Genomic DNA, 19,574 nt, shown 5'->3' with positions numbered 1-19,574 from the left:
ATGATCTTTGATAATAAAGATAACAGATAACTGGTAACTCATTTCAAAAACAGGCAAAGGATCCTCAATAGACATTCCTCCAGGAAAAATAGAGAAGTGGCCAATAAGCACATAAAAATATGTTCAATATCATTAGTCATCAGAAGAAACCAAATCAAAATGAGACACCACTTCACTTCTCTCCCATTAGGCTGGCTAGAATCATAAAGTCCAATAGTAACAAATTCAGGCAAGGATACAGAGAAATCGGAACCCTCATACACTGCTGGTGGATTTTAAAGGGTGCAGCCACCTCACAGAACACTCCAGCAATTTCTCAAACCATTAAACACAGACTCACCATTTGACCCAGCAATTCTCCTAAGTATATACCCAAAAGAAAGGAAAATGTCCACAGAGAAACTAGTATATAAATATTGGCATTGTTCATAATAGCCAAAAGGTGGAAATAACCCAAATGTCCATCAATGGACAAATGGATAAACAGACTGTGGTACGTCTATACAATGGATTGTTATTTGACAATAAAAAGGAATGAAGTAGTAATACCCACTACAACTTGGATGGACCTTGAAAACATCATGTTAGAAATGATCCACAAAAGTCCACATATTACACAAGTCCATTCATAGCAAAGTCCAGAATCAGGAACTCTTATAAAAAGAGAAAATAGGGGCGCCTGGGTGGCTCAGTGGGTTAAGCCGCTGCCTTCGGCTCAGGTCATGATCTCGGGGTCCTGGGATCGAGTCCCGCATCGGGCTCTCTGCTCAGCAGGGAGCCTGCTTCCCTCTCTCTCTCTCTCTCCTGCCTCTCCATCTACTTGTGATTTCTCTCTGTCAAATAAATAAATAAAATCTTAAAAAAAAAAAAAGAGAAAATAGATTACTGGTTGCTTAGGGTTACTGGGTTGGGTGGGTAGAGAGCAGAAGGGTGGAGTTCAGGTATTCAGGGAAGTGATAGCTAAAGGGCAGTGAAATCAGCTAATAAAATTTTTCTAAAATTGACTATGGCTGGGATGGATGCCTGCGTGGCTCAGTGGCTTGTCTGCCTTCCACTTAGATCATGATCCCAGAGTCCTGGGCTCGAGATCCACATAGGGCCCCTTTGCTCAGCGGGCAGCCTGCTTCTCCCTCTGCCTGCTGCTCTCCCAGCTTGTGCTCTCTTTCTCTTTCTCTCTCTCTCCCTCTCTGATAAAATTTTTAAAAACCTTCTAAAATTTTTTTAAATTAAAAAAAAATAAAATTAACCATGGTAATGGTTGTATACATCTGCAAATATACTAAAACCAGTGAATAGTACACTTAATCGGCCAAGTTGTATGCAGAAATTTCAATAAAACTGTTTGGTTTTTTTTAAGTGTTACCTGAAACTCTGAGCTTGACCCATTTTATTCATACCCCCAGGGTCCCTCATCCTGCAAATCACAATGTCTGCCAAGCTGAAAGCCCTCCAGGCATCATCCTGGGTTCTCTCATCCTTACTTGGCTGTGACCCAGCCTTGCTCTGCATTCCCTCTTGCAACCCTTCCTCCCACTAGCCTTGGGAGCTCTCCTCCTGGAGCCAGCAAATGCCCCACACTCACACTCCACTCAACAGCTCTACCGTGGCTGCAGCCTGGCTTCTCCACTCTTCCCTTCTCTTGTGACCTTTACAAGTCAAAGCTGCTCAGGTCCTCAGAACTCCCATTTCTAAGGACCAGTATAAAACCAAATTCCCCCAGTCACTACAGTCTCCAGACAATAACCTACTGACAAGTACCTAGAACCTAAGAATCCATGACCAGCTCCCTCTTGCTCACTTCCTGGAATGACTTCCTTCTCTCCGGTTTCCTGCTTCTCCTTTCTACATTTTTAGGAACCTCCTCTGTTCTATCCCACTTTTTCCTGATCACTCTTGGGTAATGACCCAACATCTCCTGGCCTTGCCTTAGGCAATTCGTTCCTGTGACCTAAGCTCTTGCCAACAATGCTCACCCTGTGACCAGATCGCAACCCAGGAACTGCTCTTTAAAATGGAAAACTAGAACTCTCCTCTGATTACCACAGCCCACCCTTCCTTTTCTCACTTCCTCATTCTCACCCAATTTGCTCTTCTGCTTGAATGAAAAGCCACCAGAACTTTCATCCTACCCTTCCTATTCTCCCTCTGGACTTCATTTCCTTGAACCTTTCGGACACTCTCCCTCCAGCACCCCTCATTTCCTGTTCCACTGACACACTTCTGTCAAACTCCAAACACAGATCAACGTCTTCCCTGTCACCTCTATTTCTTCTCACCCCACCCACTACTGAAGAAAAATCCTCTCTCTGTGGATTTCTGTGACTGGTTCCATCACCAAATATGAGTTCCAGCTTCGGCAGAGTCCTCCAGGGTTCAGGAATCTTCCAGTCATGCCATCATCTTCAGACCTTCACCTCTCACCTCCTGTCACCCATCTCCTCCTGGTCTGCTACCCTCTGTCATCTGATAACTCTTACTTCCTACTTCATCAAAACAGTAAGACCACCAGATTTACACTCTTCATCTTGGTTCTCTGTCCCCTTGAACTCTACCCATATATTCACTCACTTCCCTCAGTCTCACAGAAAAGGATCACACTCTCCCGTCTTCATGATCTTATTTCACCTACTTCCTTCGAGACACTGGTTCAACTGCCCCTCACCCTTACTAACTCCGACTGCTTCCTTCCCCAACAAACAAGCTCAGCTTCCTCTCATCCCAGTGTAGAAGGGCAACCCTGGTTAATCCATTCAACCTATTAAGGACCAGGCCCTGCCACAGACATCAGAGATGGGGCACTAGGGACGCCTGGGTGGCGCAGTTGGTTGGACGACTGCCTTCGGCTCAGGGCGTGATCCTGGAGTCCCGGGATCGAGTCCCACATCAGGCTCCCAGCTCCATGGGGAGTCTGCTTCGCTCTCTGACCTTCTCCCCTCTCATGCTCTCTCTCTCACTGTCTCTCTCTCTCAAATAAATAAATAAAATCTTTAAAAAAAAAAAAAAGAGATGGGGCACTGAACTAGACACCAGGTCCCCCGTTTCACTGACATCATAGTGGGAAGAGACAGGAAACAAATAAAGCAAATAAATGTACAAGGTAATGAGCAAGCATAATGAAAAAAAACAACAGGATGATGTAATTGAGAGTGACTACAGGTACTTGGTGGGGACTACTTCACGTTCGGGTGATCTGGGAAGGCATCTCTGAGCAAGTGACACTTGAATTGGAACCTGAAAGGCAAGAGAGAGCCAGGGAAAAGGCAGTCTTGGGGAAGTGCACTCCATGGTGAGGCTCACAATGGGGGAATGGGTCTTTTTCTCCCTTCTGCAGACACTCCCAGGGCTGGCCTTAGGTACACAGTGGATAGTATGTTCCTGGCAGGGGAATGAGTAGTTCTCTGGTGAGACACCGCACACGGCTTCTCAGCAGAAGCCACAGACTCACTGTCCCCTTCCACTTCCCCTTCAATTGTCCTAATTGAATTAGGACAATTCTCCCAAAAGGGCCACTGGCAGCCCTCTTCTCTTCCACTCTGCATTCATTCTGTTTTGGCTACTGCTCTCTTATTACATGCAAAGAAGTCCAGAGTCAGAACTGTCTTTGAGGACAGCCTGGTCACCTCCTAGGCGACGTTTCCATCGAGACCTCCTATCAGCAGCTCTCACTTACTGTGTCCAATCCAGGCCAGCTGCAACGTGACACCTTTTCCTGTGCACGTCTGTGGCCTTGCCAATTCCCCCACCTCATGTATTGCCCATTTTAATAATTAATCGTGAATATATCCACACAGTGCCTCAGATGGAAATCCCAGAAACTGTCTTTGATTCCTTCCTTTCCCTTCCTTTCCAAATCCAATTGGTCAGGAAGCCCCACCAAGCCTCTCTCTAAATGTCTTCTGAGTCCACTCCCTTCTGTGGGCCTCCACTGGCACTGGACTAGTTCAGGATCTTGTCATTTCTCTCCTGAACTCGAGCTGGAATAACATAGATTCCCAGGGCCCAACACACTTAGTAGACTTTTGAATAAACAAAAGAGAAGGAACATGCATGAATGAACAAATTGACTGAGTGAACCAATGAATGAGAAAATCACTGAATAAATAAAAGAATAAAGGCATATTATGTACAAAGAAAACTAAGAAATATATAGTTTAATGAGGGAGATGCGACCAAGCAAGTACAGGGCATCAGGAGATGAACAGAGTATTGGGGGCGGTGGGGGCAGGGTGAGGTGGGGCTGGGTGGGGTGAGGCGGGGCGGGGACTAACCCTCCTTATGTGTCTTCCAGTCCTCAAGTCCTAAACCAGGCACTTCACACACTGTTCACACGAGACTCACCTGGCAACTATATGATATACTGTGCTTCTGATGGGGAAAACGACATTTGAAGGAGTTAAATAACCATCTAAGGTCACCCAACTCATATATGGCAGGGTTTAGATTCAAACCTAGGTCTGCAGGCCCCAAATCCCATCATGGTTAATGGTCACAGGTTTACAGAATAGGCTGGACCTCTAAAGACGATCATAATAATAGCCAACAAACAGAGTGCTTCTGACAGAGTCACCATTCTATGAATTTGGCATAGATCCTCAAAGAAATCCTATGAGGGGCACCTGGGCAGCTCAGTCAACTAAGCATCTGTCTTCAGCTCTAATCATGATTTGGGAGTCCCGAGGTAGAGCGCTGGGTCACCTGGGGCTCCCTGCTCATCAGGGAGCTTCCTTCTCCCTCTCCCTCTGCCTCTCCCCTGGCTCCCACGTGCTCTCTCTCTCTAATAAATAAATTAAATTTTCAAAAAAAAAAAATCCTATGAGGTAAGCAAGAATGTGATTCCCCACTTTACAGTCAAGAAAACAGGGATACCAAGAAATTCACAAGTAATTTGGCAAGGGTCATAAAGCTACGAAGTGACAGAATTGGGATCTGAACCCAGAGAGTGTGGCTCCAGTGTCTGTGTGGGTCGTCCCTTCAACCTTCTGTCCCACCGCCTTCATGCCGGAGGTTAAGATGGCAGAGGGTGACTCCAAGCGGAGGGAACGTGTGATTACAGGCCGCAAGGCCCAAAGGTGGGAACAGGAAGTGGTTCACTGTGGCTGGGACCGAGTGGGGTGGTAGACAGTAAGGCCCCAGAGGAAAGATGGGGTCAGACACGCAGCTTCCTGTTACCTGGTCCAGGGCCACCGGCTGCCTTGTTTGATATGTAAAATGCCTCCGTCTTTCACAAGGCAGTGAACAGTTAGAGGCATATGTTCATTCTGTTTTCTTAACCAGCCTATTTAGTTCTCCTAAATCTGAAGGTGGAAGAGCTAAAAGGTACAGAAATAGCTAATGTGTTCAAGGTCTTACCGTGAACTTGATGGTACAACCCACCGTACTGTCCATGGAGTTGAGTGTCGGCACCCCAACCTACTGGCACTTATCTTCAATGCAGTATTAGTTTGAAAAGATTACACATATTCTTAAAATCTCTCTCTCTTTTTCTTTTTAGAGAGAGAGAGAGAGAGAGCATGTGTGGGAAGGGGCAGAAGCAGAGGGAGAGAGAGAATCTTAAGCAGGCTCCATGTTCAGCACAAATGAGACACGGGGCTCAGTGTCACGACCCTGAGATCCTGATCTGAGCCGGACATTGAACTGACTGAGCCACCCAAAAATCGCCTGGGTGGCTCAGTGGGTTGGGCCGCTGCCTTCGGCTCGGGTCGTGGTCTCGGGGTCCTGGGATCGGGTCCCGCGTCGGGCTCTCTGCTCGGCGGGGAGCCTGCTTCCTCCTCTCTCTCTCTGCCTACTTGTGATCTCTCTCTGTCAAATAAATAAATAAAATCTTTAAAAAAAAAAAAAAAAAATCTCAAAATTTTTTTCACAGTACATCAAATGTGAGCCAATAAATTGCCATCTTTATACCTCCGTACTGTGAAGTTATACACAAATCAGTGAGATCTAAATTTTTCTTAGGAAAACTTTTATAGAAACAAATTAAAAGTCAGATCCCCAAACAAACCTTTCGCTCTAACATGGCTTCAGAAAGAAAAGGAGGAAAGGACTGGCAAGCCATCTAAAGAAGCCCTTAGGTCATTCTGGTTCAGATTCTTATTCTCATCAATCATTGGAAAAGATCATTTGGGGGAATCTGTAAGTGCTACTCTAGTTCCTTTCTTCATGGGAATCTAGAAGGTTAAACAGTAATCACTTCAGTCTCAAGGCCTCCCAAATTGTAGGAGACCAACACAGTCATTCCTCATTGTCAAGGGGAGGGACCTCAGGACTAAGTGAAAGATCCCAAAGAAATGTTCTCTGACCTGTGAAAGTAAGGATTCAAAGGGCTTGTTTGGCTCCATGGGAAAGGGGCAGGATCAGATCACCCAGTGCCCTCTGCCATGGGGGTGCCAAGCAGGGAGAAGATGGGAGATAAAGCAGAGGCAGAGTGACGTGAGCAATGCGTCAGACAGAAATAACCCCTGCCCTAAGCCTTGTCAGAGCCCCATGTTAAAACCTGGTAAATTACAAGGCGAAGTGATTTGTTCAGCCCCTTAACATAAGCTGTGGCTGAACACAGAGAGGTAGAGGACAGCATAGTTACTAGGGTGCCCAGCGGTCAGCTGCCCTTGCTCACTCCCAGTACGTGGTTCATGTCCTGCTCCAGAAACCTGAGCCAGCTGTCACTGTTGGATCCGTGACCTCATGGGGCTCAGGTCCACCTAGAAAGGAGTCTTGGCCTGGGGAGTCTGGCTAGGAAAGGACTCAGGGGCAAGGCCTCACAAAACTGACCAAATTAAAGCCAGAGGGATTGTTTTTCAGTCAACGCTGATCTTGTGATCTTGTCAGCTATTTCAAGTCCAAAGATTAACAAAATACTAGAAGGGCAAACAGATGCAGGTGGTTGGGGAGTGGGAAAGAAAACCCAAACTGCCTTTGTTCTAGGAGCAGACTTGACAGACTCAAGTTCTCCGGGAATACATCTGGACTGAAGCAAAAGTCAAGATTTCAACAGGGATAAATTGTTACCTTCACACATTTGAAAAGGGTAAGCTAGCTGGGAGAATTATCATGTCCATGAACTAGCTCTGTCCCGTGGCTCCGGGCTGGCACTGCTCCGCTTGCCCCATGGGCACATAAGACATGACTCCGGGTGAGCTGGAGCAGTGCTCTGACCTGAATACAGGCTTACTGACTCCAAAGTCTCATGCTCACACTGATGAAGTTCTTGAACCTAGGTGAGGTTGGAAGCCGACGGCTAAGATTTCTTAAAACGTCTTTGGTGCAAAAAGGTGGTTTATTAGAGCATGGGGACAAGACCCGTGGGCAGACGGAGATGCTGTGCCAGGTTGTGAGGTATGGCAGGTTATGTACCCTGCGGTTGGGGGAAGGTGAGGTAAAGGGGGTGATGTTAGTCTCTAAGGAATTTTGGAAGCAAGGTCTCCAGGACCTTGAGGGGCTAGCTATTGTTGGGAGAAAGGTTATTCATTACTAGTAGTAAAAATCTTCTTGTGAGACCCTTTAGATGTATATCAGTGGGCCATATGCTTGGGAATGATTCTCGACACTATCTTGGAGATAGTGAGATAGTGAGATCTTTAGAGATAAAGTTTCATATTTCTCCTATCAAGTGTCCTTGTTAGTGAGATTTGGGTTTAGAAGAAATTTAACTTTATTTAGGGCTTGAGGAACTGAGTTATTTGCCTCTGGAAATTGTGCTATTGTTAGATAGCTCCTTTGTTGTAAATCTCTAGGACATTGGTAAACCAAGGGAGACTCCTGTCTTGCAGGACTGTGATCTCTGCAAGTTAACTATTTGTTTTTCTTTTAGGACAGCCAGGGGTGCCTGAGGAATGTGACACATATTACTGAGGGGAGCAGGTGGAGAGGAGGGTGCAAGGCGCCAGCTTTTGCTTTGTCCTCAGCCAGCCTCCTGCTCCCTCATCAACACCTCCTCCAACCCAGCATCCCCACTTCTAAGAAGGGATCCCAGAGAAAGACGAGCACCCAAGTGCAAAGCCACATCTGTGAGGCTGCTCACCTGGGACCATGTTTATAACTAGAGACGCCGAGACAACCCGAACACCCACTAGTAAGGGAACGATTAAATAAAGTAAGACACATTCGTGGAATACCTTGCAGTTGTTCAAAAAAGGGAGAGCAGAATCTGTAAGTGCTATTCATGACGCACAAAGTGGGAACGGCGACTTGCAGAACAACATGTGGTGATTCCATTGCTGGGGTGTGTCCATTGTCACAAAGAAAATGAAAGGCCCAAAATGGAGTCACATATGCCAGACCATGCCAGCAAACCGGGGCTTTATACCTAACCTAAATGCAGTTTAAAGCTCCCCCAGAAATGTAGTCTTCACAGGTCAGTCAGAAATTATCTGGTCAGTACCAATACAATAATCTGTCACATGGACCCTCTTCATCCCACTCCCCCAAGACCCCCACCCAAAGGACAGTGAGGTAATCTGCTGGTCATACCCCTACTCTTCCCAAGGGAAAATGACCTTGCCTGAAGATTTTTTTTTTTTTTTGGCTAATAACTTCCCTGCCCCATTCTTCTTCCTATAAAAACCTTCCACTTTGTACAGCTCCCAAGAGCATCTCTCTACTTGCTAGCTGGGATGCTGATCGGTTGAATTTTTGTTCTTTAACAATATACATGCGGGTACGCTTCGTGCACTGAAAAGCATTCCAGAGCATGTGTGCCAAAGTGAATCCAACTGAGCAATTCTTTTTTTTTTTTTTTTTAATTTATTTATTTGACAGAGAGAGATCACAAGTAGGCAGAGAGGCAGGCAGAGAGAGAGAGAGGAGGAAGCAGGCCCCCTGCTGAGCAGAGAGCCCGACGGGGGACTCGATCCCAGGACCCTGAAATCATGACCCGAGCTGAAGGCAGCGGCCCAACCCACTGAGCCACCCAGGCGCCCCCAACTGAGCAATTCTTTTTTCTACTTTATACACTCCTGGGTCATCAACAACTCTTATTTTTTAAAGTACATTACTTTTGTGGTTTGAAAACACAGATAAAACAGATGTGTTAAATGCATAGAGAATATACAAATGTGTAAAATAACCTGGAGCCCCCAGGCATCTTTACTCCTCCTCTGCAGAGTCAGGAAAAACCAATACTAGGAAAGGAAACAAAGCCTGGGAAGAGACGACTCCACTTCCTCTCCGCCCCCACTCCCCCACCCCCCAACCCCCAGCCCCAGCACTGTTTGATATTTCTCCCTCCCTTAGCGGACACATCAGGCTGTATTTGTATCCAGTTCTGACCCGTCAAAAACAATGCGTAATTTCTGAGGCAGAATTCGCATTACCATAAAAATAAAACAGGAACCATGAGCACAGGCGACCAGGTTTGGAAGCCAGTTCGGCTGGGCCCAGACAGGCTCCATGGAAGTCAGCGCTGGTATCAGGCGCTGACAGCCAGCAGCTGCAGCGGCCAAAGGTCTCCGGGATAGCCTTTCCAACTCCACCCATACTGCCTACACCTATTTCTGAGTACATTATCTCTAATTCATCCTTCCCTTGCTTCCAAGTGGACAGGAAGCAGTTCTCAAAGAGCTTTAAGGCAACAAACAATAGTTGACCAGAAGATACTAAAGCTATTAACATAGGAATTGTGATACAGATAGGAAAGAATGCAGAAGAAGGAAAAATGTTATTTTAAGTAGAAATTCCTAATACTCATAAGCATCTTTAATTTTTGGTTGATATACATTAGTGCTCCGTAAGACCCGTTCTGTAAAACCAAGGTTTATAACAATCAGGAAACTAATCCAGAAGGACATCACGACAATATCCACTTCCACTGACTCAGTGAATAAATCTAAATTCAACAAGCTTCCCCATGCTCTTCAGAGGCCACGGATGTTTGTCATAAGCCTTTCTCATGACTGTATAAGTCTAATTAATCTTCTGACATATATTACCCTCCTGACACAGGGGTTTGAAAATCTTCAATAACTAGCCCAAAAGGGGGCGCCTGGGTGGCTCAGTGGTTTGGGCCTCTGCCTTTGGCTCTGGTCATAATCTCAGGGTCCTGGAATCGAGCCCCACATCAGGCTCTCTGCTCGGCGCGGAGCCTGCTTCCCCCTCTCTCTCTTCCTGCCTCTCTGCCTACTTGTGATCTCTCTCTGTCTATCAAATAAATAAACAAAAATCTTTTTAAAAAATAAATAAATAACTAGCCCAAAAGGCAGGATGGAAGTGTTTGGAGCTCAGATTTGGAGCCATTCACATCTGGGTTCAAATTCCAACTATGACACTCATGGCTATGTGAACTTGGACAAGTGACCTAACTTCTCTGGTCCTCCACTTTCTCGCAGGGGGGAATATAGGATTCTTAATAGTGCCTATTTCATAGGGTGAGGATTAAATCAGGAACGTAATGCACTCAAAGCACTTACCAAGCATGCAATAAAACTTAAGTGTGACCACTGGCTGAATCCGTGGTTCCTTTTTCTTCAAAATCTAAGAACAATGAAAGATACAAAAAATTGTTAATCTTTCAGTAAAAAGCTGGATTGTATGCCTATACATGGGCATGTATACGTCCCAGAGCACAGAAAGAAAAGCAAAACTTGCCCTTCTCCAAGGATGCACAGGGACCACCAGCCCTTTAGCTGTAAGAAATATCCATGTAAAACTGAAAATGCAGCAGCAAAAATCACTGGGCAAATAGAATACAGTATTGGTACAGAAAGTACTCATTAGCCTAGCTACTCATGACTGACTGCCATGAGAAACAGAAATGTAGGAGATGTGATCTAAAAATACTGTGTCTTAGAATCCTAGTACACGACAACTGCTTCCAAGGCAGCCTCATCCTGAACGTGACTTCACACAAGCGCGGTGTTGTTTGAGCCTTTCCCACGTCTTAGATGCCAAGGACACTTGGCCTCATTGAAGACCATCGATAAATCTCCCTTTAGGGCTTTTATTTTCCAAGTTAGGTATCCTCATGTATGTAGTAGCTCTTGCTAACCAGATAAAAGAAAAAAAAAAAAAAGGTTTAAACAACTATCTTTTCAAAGTTTCCAAATGAACAGAAAACACCAGCAGTAATCAGAAGAGCTCCTGTTTCTGAGTGTCAGCTATGTGCTGGCAATGTGCGGAGTATGGTATGCACACCGCCTCACTGAATTCCCACAACCACCCATTTTATAGAGGAAGACACTGAAGGCTTAGAGAGGTGAAGTCGCTTGCTCAAGGTCATCACAAGGTCACCAAATGGTCCAAGGACAATGCTGGAATTCAGGCCTGTTTAGTTAATCTCTCCTCACTCGTCCAATCTTGATCCCCATCTCACTAACCCAGAGGAGCTTCCCTAACTCCCTCCAGCAAAGACAGATCCCTAGTCACACTTCCCTTGCACTATCACCTTCCTTTACAGTTCTGATTCCATTGACATTTTTACCCTTACTTGTGTCAATAGTGAATCCGTGTCTGTCTCCCCACCAAACGGGAAGCTCAGGGATAGCACAGCTCCTCACCGTGCTCGTTTACTTTGGATCTGACCTCTTACCACAGTACCAGGCACACAATGGGTTCTCCATCCACATCTGCACCAACTGCATGAATAACAGAGAAAGACAGGACTCAGAAATCAGCCAGCCACTTGGGCACTGCACCAAGGACAGGCAGCCCAGTGGACATCCAGGTGTAGGCACCACAATGCTACCTGCCCATTCTCAGGGGCAAGATAACAATCTTGGGAGAGCTGGAAAAAGACCGCAAACACAAAAGCTCCCAGGGGTGAGACACAGTACCATCTTCCCATTTGAAAGAGGGTAGTACAAGAGCTGGACTCGACATCATGAATAATAAATCATGTTTCTGATTCATTCTGGTTCATTCTTTCCACTACATATGGCTTATTTCTGTTTCAGTTCCTTTTTTTTTTAATTAAACAATTTTTTCTAAATATTTTATTTTTAAGTAATCTCTACACCCAGTGTGTGGCTTGAACTCACAACCCCGAGATCAAGAGTCTCATGCTCCACCGTCTGAGCCAGAGAGGAGCTCCCCCCACCCACCCCGCCTTGCTGTTTTGATTCTTTTTTCTGCTATTTTAATCTGCTTTCTAAGTCCCTTTCCTGAATATCTGTTTTCTCAAAACACTTGAAGCAGAATCACATGGTGTTCACAGGCTATTTTCTTAACACTCAGCTATGAAACTGAAAGCAACGGGAAATAAAGGAAACTATATTCACAACAAAAAATAGTTATTAAATCTCGGCACTTCTTCACAAGTCACTGTCACAAGGAAAATCCCAAGGGTTTCAGAGCAAAATCTCTTTTTTTTTTTCCAGTAGGCACGATGCCCAACATGGAGCCCAAACTCATAACCCCAAGGTCAAGAGTCACATGCTCCACCAACTGGGTAAGCCAAGCACCCCAGAAATTTTTTTAAGATTTTAAGTAATCTCTTCCCCCAATGTAGGGTTTGAACTCACAACCCCAACATCAGGAGACATGCTTGATCAACGGAGCAAGCCAGGTGACCCTAGGCAAAATCTTTTAAGCAAGCCCTAGCACCATCCTAGTTATAGCCACTCATAATAACAAAATGTGAAACAGTAGAAGGACTGAGTCCTTCACAAGAATGGACTATATTTGGGGTGCCTGGCTGGCTCAATCAGTAGAGCTTCATCCTACTAGATGGCTCAGTGGGTTAAAGCCTCTATCTTCAGCTAGGGTCATGATCCCAGGGTCCTGGGATCGAGCCCCGCATCGGGTTCTCTGCTCAGCAGGGAGTCTGCTTCCTCCTCTCTCTCTGACTGCTTCCTTCTCTCTCTCTGCCTGCTTCTCTGCCTACTTGTGATCTCTGTCTGTCAAATAAATAAATAAAATCTTAAAAAAAAAATTGCAGCCTTATTTAAAAAAAAAAAGATAGTATTTGAGAAAGGACTGTATTTTTTAAAACATATCCACAGTAAGCATTTTAGTCCAACAAGACAAAAAAGGAGTAACTTTTAAAAAGAAAACTACATTTGCTATCTGTCAAAAAATTGGGTTTTTAAAGGACTTGGGGTCTGATTATCAGTCTGATGACAGCTCCAACTTTGCAGTGTTTTTCTTTTTTATACTGCAGGTGAACACTGAGCTCTGAGAGGAGAGGGGCGGTGGAGACACTCCAGGCAGGCGGTTTTGTTACACAAATGCTCAGGAAAGATGGAGTGGGGGAGGACAGTAGCCATACGACCTTGGCAAAGCCCCAAATTCATGAAAGCACTACACAATCTAACCCTTTTTTAACATGCAATCTTTATAGGTATAGAATTCCTTCTGAATATTCTTTTCAGAGCATCACGGATATAGCAGGCCTCCCCGGCCTGGCAGAACAATCCTGGAGAACCCAGCCACACAACCTCTTAGCCAAGAAAAGTACAGTAGGTAAGTGAAACAACAGCCTCACAGAGGAAAGACATCAGTTTACAGGTTCTAACGCAATCACGTATCTTCTAGAAGAACCAGTCTAGAGAGCTACTATCTAATACAGTACTCATCAGTAACAATCCCACACTGCATGCTTAAAAACTTGTTAAGGGGCGCCCAGGTGGCTCAGTCGGTTAAGTGTCCAACTCTTAATCTCAGCTCAGGTCTTGAGCTCAGGGTTATGAGTTCAAGTCCCGTGTTGGGCTCCATGCTGGCTGTGGAGCCTACTTTAAAAAAAAAGGGGAGGGGGATTGTTAAGAGGGCAGATCTCATATTAAGTATTCTTACTACAACAACAACAAAAAATTTTTTTAATGATCAGATATCTGCTAAGTGGTTTCCTAGTTAGCCACACAGGAAGGACTGAGAAAGAGAAACTGCAGGATTCCCAAATTGTTGCACACAAAGATGTCCCTTCATGCCTCTTCTGTGAACACACATACACACACGTGCACGCACATGCACACTCACACACAACTAGCATCTTCCCCCTTTTGCCAGTTAACTTCTACATCTTGATTCCTATGCAGGCTTCGTGGATCTTCTTCACATAAACACTTGGCCCTTCCCCAAAAGGCAGCACCATGTAAAAAAGAAAAAAAAAAGGTTCTGTTTCCCAAGTTGGCTACCACCTGCGGAAGGAGTTGCTCCAAGCTCTCAAGGCCCTGCACGAGCCTACGTGTAGCCTCTACTTTGAATGAAGTAGCCCAGAGCCAGCTCTACTTACGACCATTATCATCTTGAGTCTCCTCAGATCACTCTAAGCGGCTCAAACTGCTTTATCATGACGGTCCTAAATCTCTAGCTATTCCTCCTGGTAAATATAATAAAGTCAACAGGGGCCAAAGCTTTCATCCTTTGCTGCAAAAGCCCAGTTTCTCCCTCCTTTCCTGCACACAGGACTGGGAAGGAGGGAGCCCACCTGCACGCTCACCGTTCCTCCTGGCCTGGTTCTGAGAAGGCAGTGACGGGAAACGCCAGGCGCCTGTCCAACCACCACCCAGACACAAGCTGAAGCTCTGGCAGAGGAAAAGAGAACCTCCACTGTGGGATGGAGGGAAAGGAGGAGCAAAGCGCTCACAGATGTGTCCCCACCCCCACCCAGAAACCCAGGAGACCTGAAGCCCCGACCGCCGCTTTACCAGAAAGCCTCTGTCCGGCTAACCTGAACGCCACCGTGTACAATGACGACTTGGTCTTGTCACGGACATCACCCTGTACCCATAAGCTGTCAGCACATATACTACTGTCTCTTGTTTGTGACTTGTCTCCACAAGAGCAGGGCGGGTATCGTGCCCGCTTTTTCACACCACTGCATAGGGACTCAAGAACTATGCAGCAGATGAATGAATCAATAAATGAATGAGTGATATCCTAGTCACACAATCCTCTGAGGTAGGGAAAGTGCTATGGTCTCTGTTTCTCAGAGAAGAAGAGAGACCGAATGGAGGTGATGACTTGTCCAAGGACAAGCGGGCCTGGGCATTTCCTCACATGATCATAAAAAATCCACTCGTGGGCACCTGGGTGGCTCAGTGGGTTAAGCCGCTGCCTTCGGCTCAGGTCATGATCCCAGGGTCCTGGGATCGAGTCCCACAACGGGCTCTTTGCTGAGTGGAGAGCCTGCTTTCCCTCTCTCTCTCTCTCTCTGCCTGCCTCTCTGCCTACTTGTGATCTCTCTCTGTCAAATAAATAAATAAATAAATAAATAAATATTTATTTATTAATAAATAAATAAAATTTAAAAAAAAAATCCACTCGTTAGCACCTACCTGTCCCTTTGCAAAAGTCCACTTATCAGAGAAGGTAGCAGAGAAGAGGCCTTGAAAGACGGACACTCTAGCATCGAAATTTTTAGGGAGTGAACAAAACAAAAGTGAGAGGAGAGGCAGAAGGAGGAGAGGAGTCAAGAGCACAGAGTACTCAGGGGTGGGGAAGGAAAGACACGCTGGGGACCCCGTATTTCAGGGACAGCTCCCTGGGAGGCCCTGGGTATCCCAGAGTTAGCAAGAGGAATTGGAGCTGAGGAGGATTTCCAAAAAAGCAGGGACCAGGCAGCTGGCCTGGAAAATTCAGATTCCCATTTCTACTTACAACGCTCCTCCTCAGGATCATTCTCTCCAAGAACTCCGAAAGGTTCTGGTGGCTCATCTGCTCAAGAACCAGCTCTACATGTTGAGAGGACACAGACCCCAAAAGGCCAAAAGGAACTGGACTTCTGAAAGACAGCAGGGGTAGGCCCAGGCTCACCCCTGGGCTCAGCCATTAGCCTGTAGGGACCTGTTGAGGCCATAGGGGTCAGGTTTCTGCTCCTCGGCCTACAGGGACACAGAAGAGGCTGAAAGCTGGCTTTGAAGAAGTAGGTGACTGTGAGGATCCATACAGGAAAGCCAACAATTGATACCAGTGTTCTCTAGAGACCCTGAACCCTGATGAGATCCTAGGTGGGAGACCCCGCACCCAAATCCTGCAGGGCAGTAGAGGGAGCGCTGAGGGGGATGAAGATGCTCATCTTGGTTAGAGGTCATGCCGCTCATTGTGAGGGGACAGAAAAGACAGGCAAGTGGGAAGATGACTCTGGACTTAGGAAAGTCAGAAACCAAACCCACCTCCCCACTTAAAGAAATGTGATCAGCACCCTTGCTCTATTCAAGTCATCCTTCCTGCTGAATCCTCTGGGGCACTAGGTGGAGGCTCTTCAGTCCAGGTCCCCAGGTCACCATCATCTGGCTCTGTACTCCTGAACAGCCTTATTTTCTGCTCTTTCTCCCCATCATTGCTCCCACCATTCAACTGAGCTTGCTGTCCTCAGATGCTCCACCATTACTAACTGCCTCTGCCTTACCCATCCATTAGGGCAAAATATCAATAGCCAACACTTCCACACCCTTGGGATGGCCAGGAACTACCCCAAGCACTCGATACACTTTAACTTACTGACTCTGCACAACAGCCCTTTGAAGAGCCATTATTAGCATCCCCACTTTACAGATTAGAACTGAGGCACACAGAGATTGACTTTCTCCAGGCCCCATACTAGGAAGAGGGAGAGACAAGATTCAAGCCCACAGTCAGTACCAGAGTCCTTCTTCCCAACCAGCAAGCTGCACTGCCTCTCACGGCACAAACCCAGCCAGCGTCTCCTCCCCAAGCCTTTCCCAACTCCTTTGTGGACAGCTCCTTGCAATCTTCCTGCCACTTTCCACATTGGCTTGGCATGACTATTGATTAGATTCTTGTCATCAGTTCCCTTCTAAATTAGAAAGCCCATGAGAGCAAGCTTCAGGGTTCTTTCTCCATTATCTCGCTGATCATTTCCTAGAGCTGTTGTAACAAATTGTCATCAGTTTTGTGGCTTAAAACAACACAGATCTATTACTGTTCGGCTCTGTAGGTCAGAAATCCAACACCAATCTCTCTTGGCTAAAATCAAGGCAAATGCAAGTCTGGGGGCTCCAAAGAAGAGACTGCTCCCTTGCCTTTTCCAGCTTCTAGAGGCTGCTGGCATTCCTGGCTCCCAGCCCCTTTCTTCATCTTCCAAGCCAGCCACATACCATATCTCTGATCCTTCTTTTATGGGCACATCGTCCTCTGACCACAGCCAGGAATGGTTCTCTGCTTTTAAGGTCCCATGAGATTAGACTGGGCCCCCCTAGAAAACCTAGGATAATCACATCTCAAGACCCTTAACTTAATCACATCCATCCCTTGAATGCAAGGAAATATTCACGGGTTCTGGGGATTTGAACATGGGACATCTTTGAGGCCATTACTCTACCACAATCTTTCTAAGTATGTCTTGAACCTAGTGTTCCCCTGACCAATATGGAACTGAATCCCCATCAGACTTCAGCTACACCAGCTCTGAATGCTTGATTATATGGTCCTTCCACTGGTCTCTGATTGTAGTGTGCCCCAAATGGCCAAGAGCTCTTTGAAAGAATGTCTCCCCTTTTTATAGCCCCAAACTGTGATAGCAGTGGACACCTTAAGTCATTTAATAATCTGAGTATCAAACACAGCATTAATGAATCTATAGGTAGGCTCGATCCCTATCTCAAATACTGTTTTATTGTCCATTTTTGGTTTCATATTTAATATTAATTCTTAAAATATAACACTTCACAACAAAAAAATACAAAAAGGTATAGAATTATAAAAACTCTCCCTCTTTCTCCTACCTCTTAGTCATTTCTTAGAATCCTTCCAGAATCTTAGAATCCTTCTAAGATCTAAGGATCTTAGAATCCTTCCTTCTGTGTATATGCAAGCACATACATATATTTACTTCCCCTCTTCCTTTCCTGTAAATGGAAGACTCACATATGTCCTTTCTACACCTCACTCTTTACTTAACAATGTAGACTGCTCCCCAGCTGTCCACAGAGCATCCCTGTTCTCTTTTTGTGGCTGTGTACTACTCCCTTGTGTAAATGTACTATAATTTATGTTCACCAGCTCACACTGATAGACACTCTTACTGTTATAAACACAGTGCATACCGTGAATGTCTCTGAAGGGCAAATTTCTTAAAGTGAATTTCTGAATCAAGCCCGACCACGTGAATTATTAACTCTGACAAGGTGGCCCTTGTAGGAAACTAAGACACCATCACCAAGTGTGTATGTATGAGTTCTGTTTTCCCGTAGACTCCCTAACATGGATGGTTTTCAAAATGTTTTTATCTTTGTCAAGCCCAGATAGGTGAAATGTGGTAATATTTCAGTGCAATTTAATCATATTTTTAAAAACTACATGTGATGTCAGCATTTTTAATGCATTAGGAGCCACTAAATTATTTCCTATGGATTGTTTGTTCATATCCTTTGACCATTTTCCTATAGTAAGTGTGTTCTTTTCCTTAATGACTTGTAGGAATTTTGTATATTGGGAAAATTAATCCTTAATATATAACATGAAATGCAAATATATTTTTCTGATTTGTAAACTGTCTTTTACTTTACTCACAGGGGTTCTGTTATGCCAACTGTTTTTAGGTCATGAATTTTATCGATTGTTTCCTTACGGCTTCTAAGTTTTGACCCATACTTAGAAAGCCCATTCCTACTGCAAAGTTACAAAAATATTCTCCTCTGGATTATTCCAGAAGCCAAACATCCATAAGCAGCGACAAATTATCTCCTACGGTCATGAGTTACATCGTAGCCGTAAGTGCTATTCGCCAAAATGCACACACGGAATTTAAGTTTTTTAGAGTAACTTTTATTTTCTAACATTCTGCAGTCTAGAAAGCACCATCCTGTGACAGTTGGTGAGGCAGGCAACTTATCTGTCTCATTTTACAGCGGAGGATACCAGTACCCAGAGAGGATAAATGACCACCCCAAGCCATGCCATGTAGTCCAGACTCAAACCAAGGGCTCCCAAATGCCAGAAACTGTGCTCGCCTCTTCCCTATACCGCCTCTCTTAACAAAAGGACCATATCCACATGCGTTAAAATCTTAAAGGACGTCTCCAAAGTCATTTCTAAATAATTTCAAAAGAAAGCGAATAATAACTTTTCCATTCAAAAAACAGTATTTATTTAAGTGGGTCACACAGTGATCCAATTAAACAGTGACTCATCTTCAAATGCCCATGCCAATGTTCTCACCAAAGGACAGAATTCCATGTTCTAGAGTATGCCTATATAACCTCACAAATTTAACTGAAAAAGAAGAGATGTGAAAGTTCCCAAGAGGGGCGCCTGGGTGGCTCAGTCGGTTAAGCGTCTGCCTTCAGCTCAGGTCATGATTCTGGAGTCCTGGGATCAAGCCCTGCATAGGGCTCCCTGCAGCAGGGAGACAGTCTGCTTCTCCCTCTCCCTCTGCTCCTCCCCCTGCTCATGCTCTCACACTCTCTCTCTTTCTCCCTCCCAAATAAACAAACAAAATCTTTTAAAAAGTAATAATAAATAAATAAATGCCATCTCCTCGGAGGAGTCTCCCCTGACAACGCACGAGAGCAACCCACCCCCCCCCAGTAATTCTCTACTTTTTTATTTTCTCCTGAGAATTTATCACAGTCTGTATTATTCTTTCTATTAATCTATTTTGTTGCTTATTATCTGTCCTCTCAAAGGTCCCATGAGGGCAGAGACCTTGTCCAAATCATTCATGCTTTCTAACCCAAACACTTAGCAGA

At 45.2% G+C, this 19,574-nt stretch overlaps 1 protein-coding gene across 2 annotated transcripts in view; it reads right to left on the bottom strand.

Annotated features, from left to right (window-relative positions):
- SNX10 (sorting nexin 10) overlaps positions 1 to 19,574 on the bottom strand; it is a 72,504-nt gene that overhangs the window by 42,986 nt on the left and 9,944 nt on the right. The window contains exon 2 of one of the 2 annotated variants that reach the window (XM_044246259.1): positions 10,398 to 10,461. The exons of the other annotated variant lie outside the window; for it this stretch is intronic. The gene's annotated coding sequence lies outside the window, so the exon portion shown is untranslated. The remainder of the gene's footprint in view (positions 1 to 10,397; positions 10,462 to 19,574) is intronic. 2 annotated transcript variants of the gene reach the window in all.

Source organism: Neovison vison, chromosome 4, assembly GCF_020171115.1.
Source record: "Neovison vison isolate M4711 chromosome 4, ASM_NN_V1, whole genome shotgun sequence".
NCBI classification, from domain to species: Eukaryota; Metazoa; Chordata; class Mammalia; order Carnivora; family Mustelidae; genus Neogale; species Neogale vison.
This window is presented reverse-complemented; position numbering and strand designations above follow the sequence as displayed.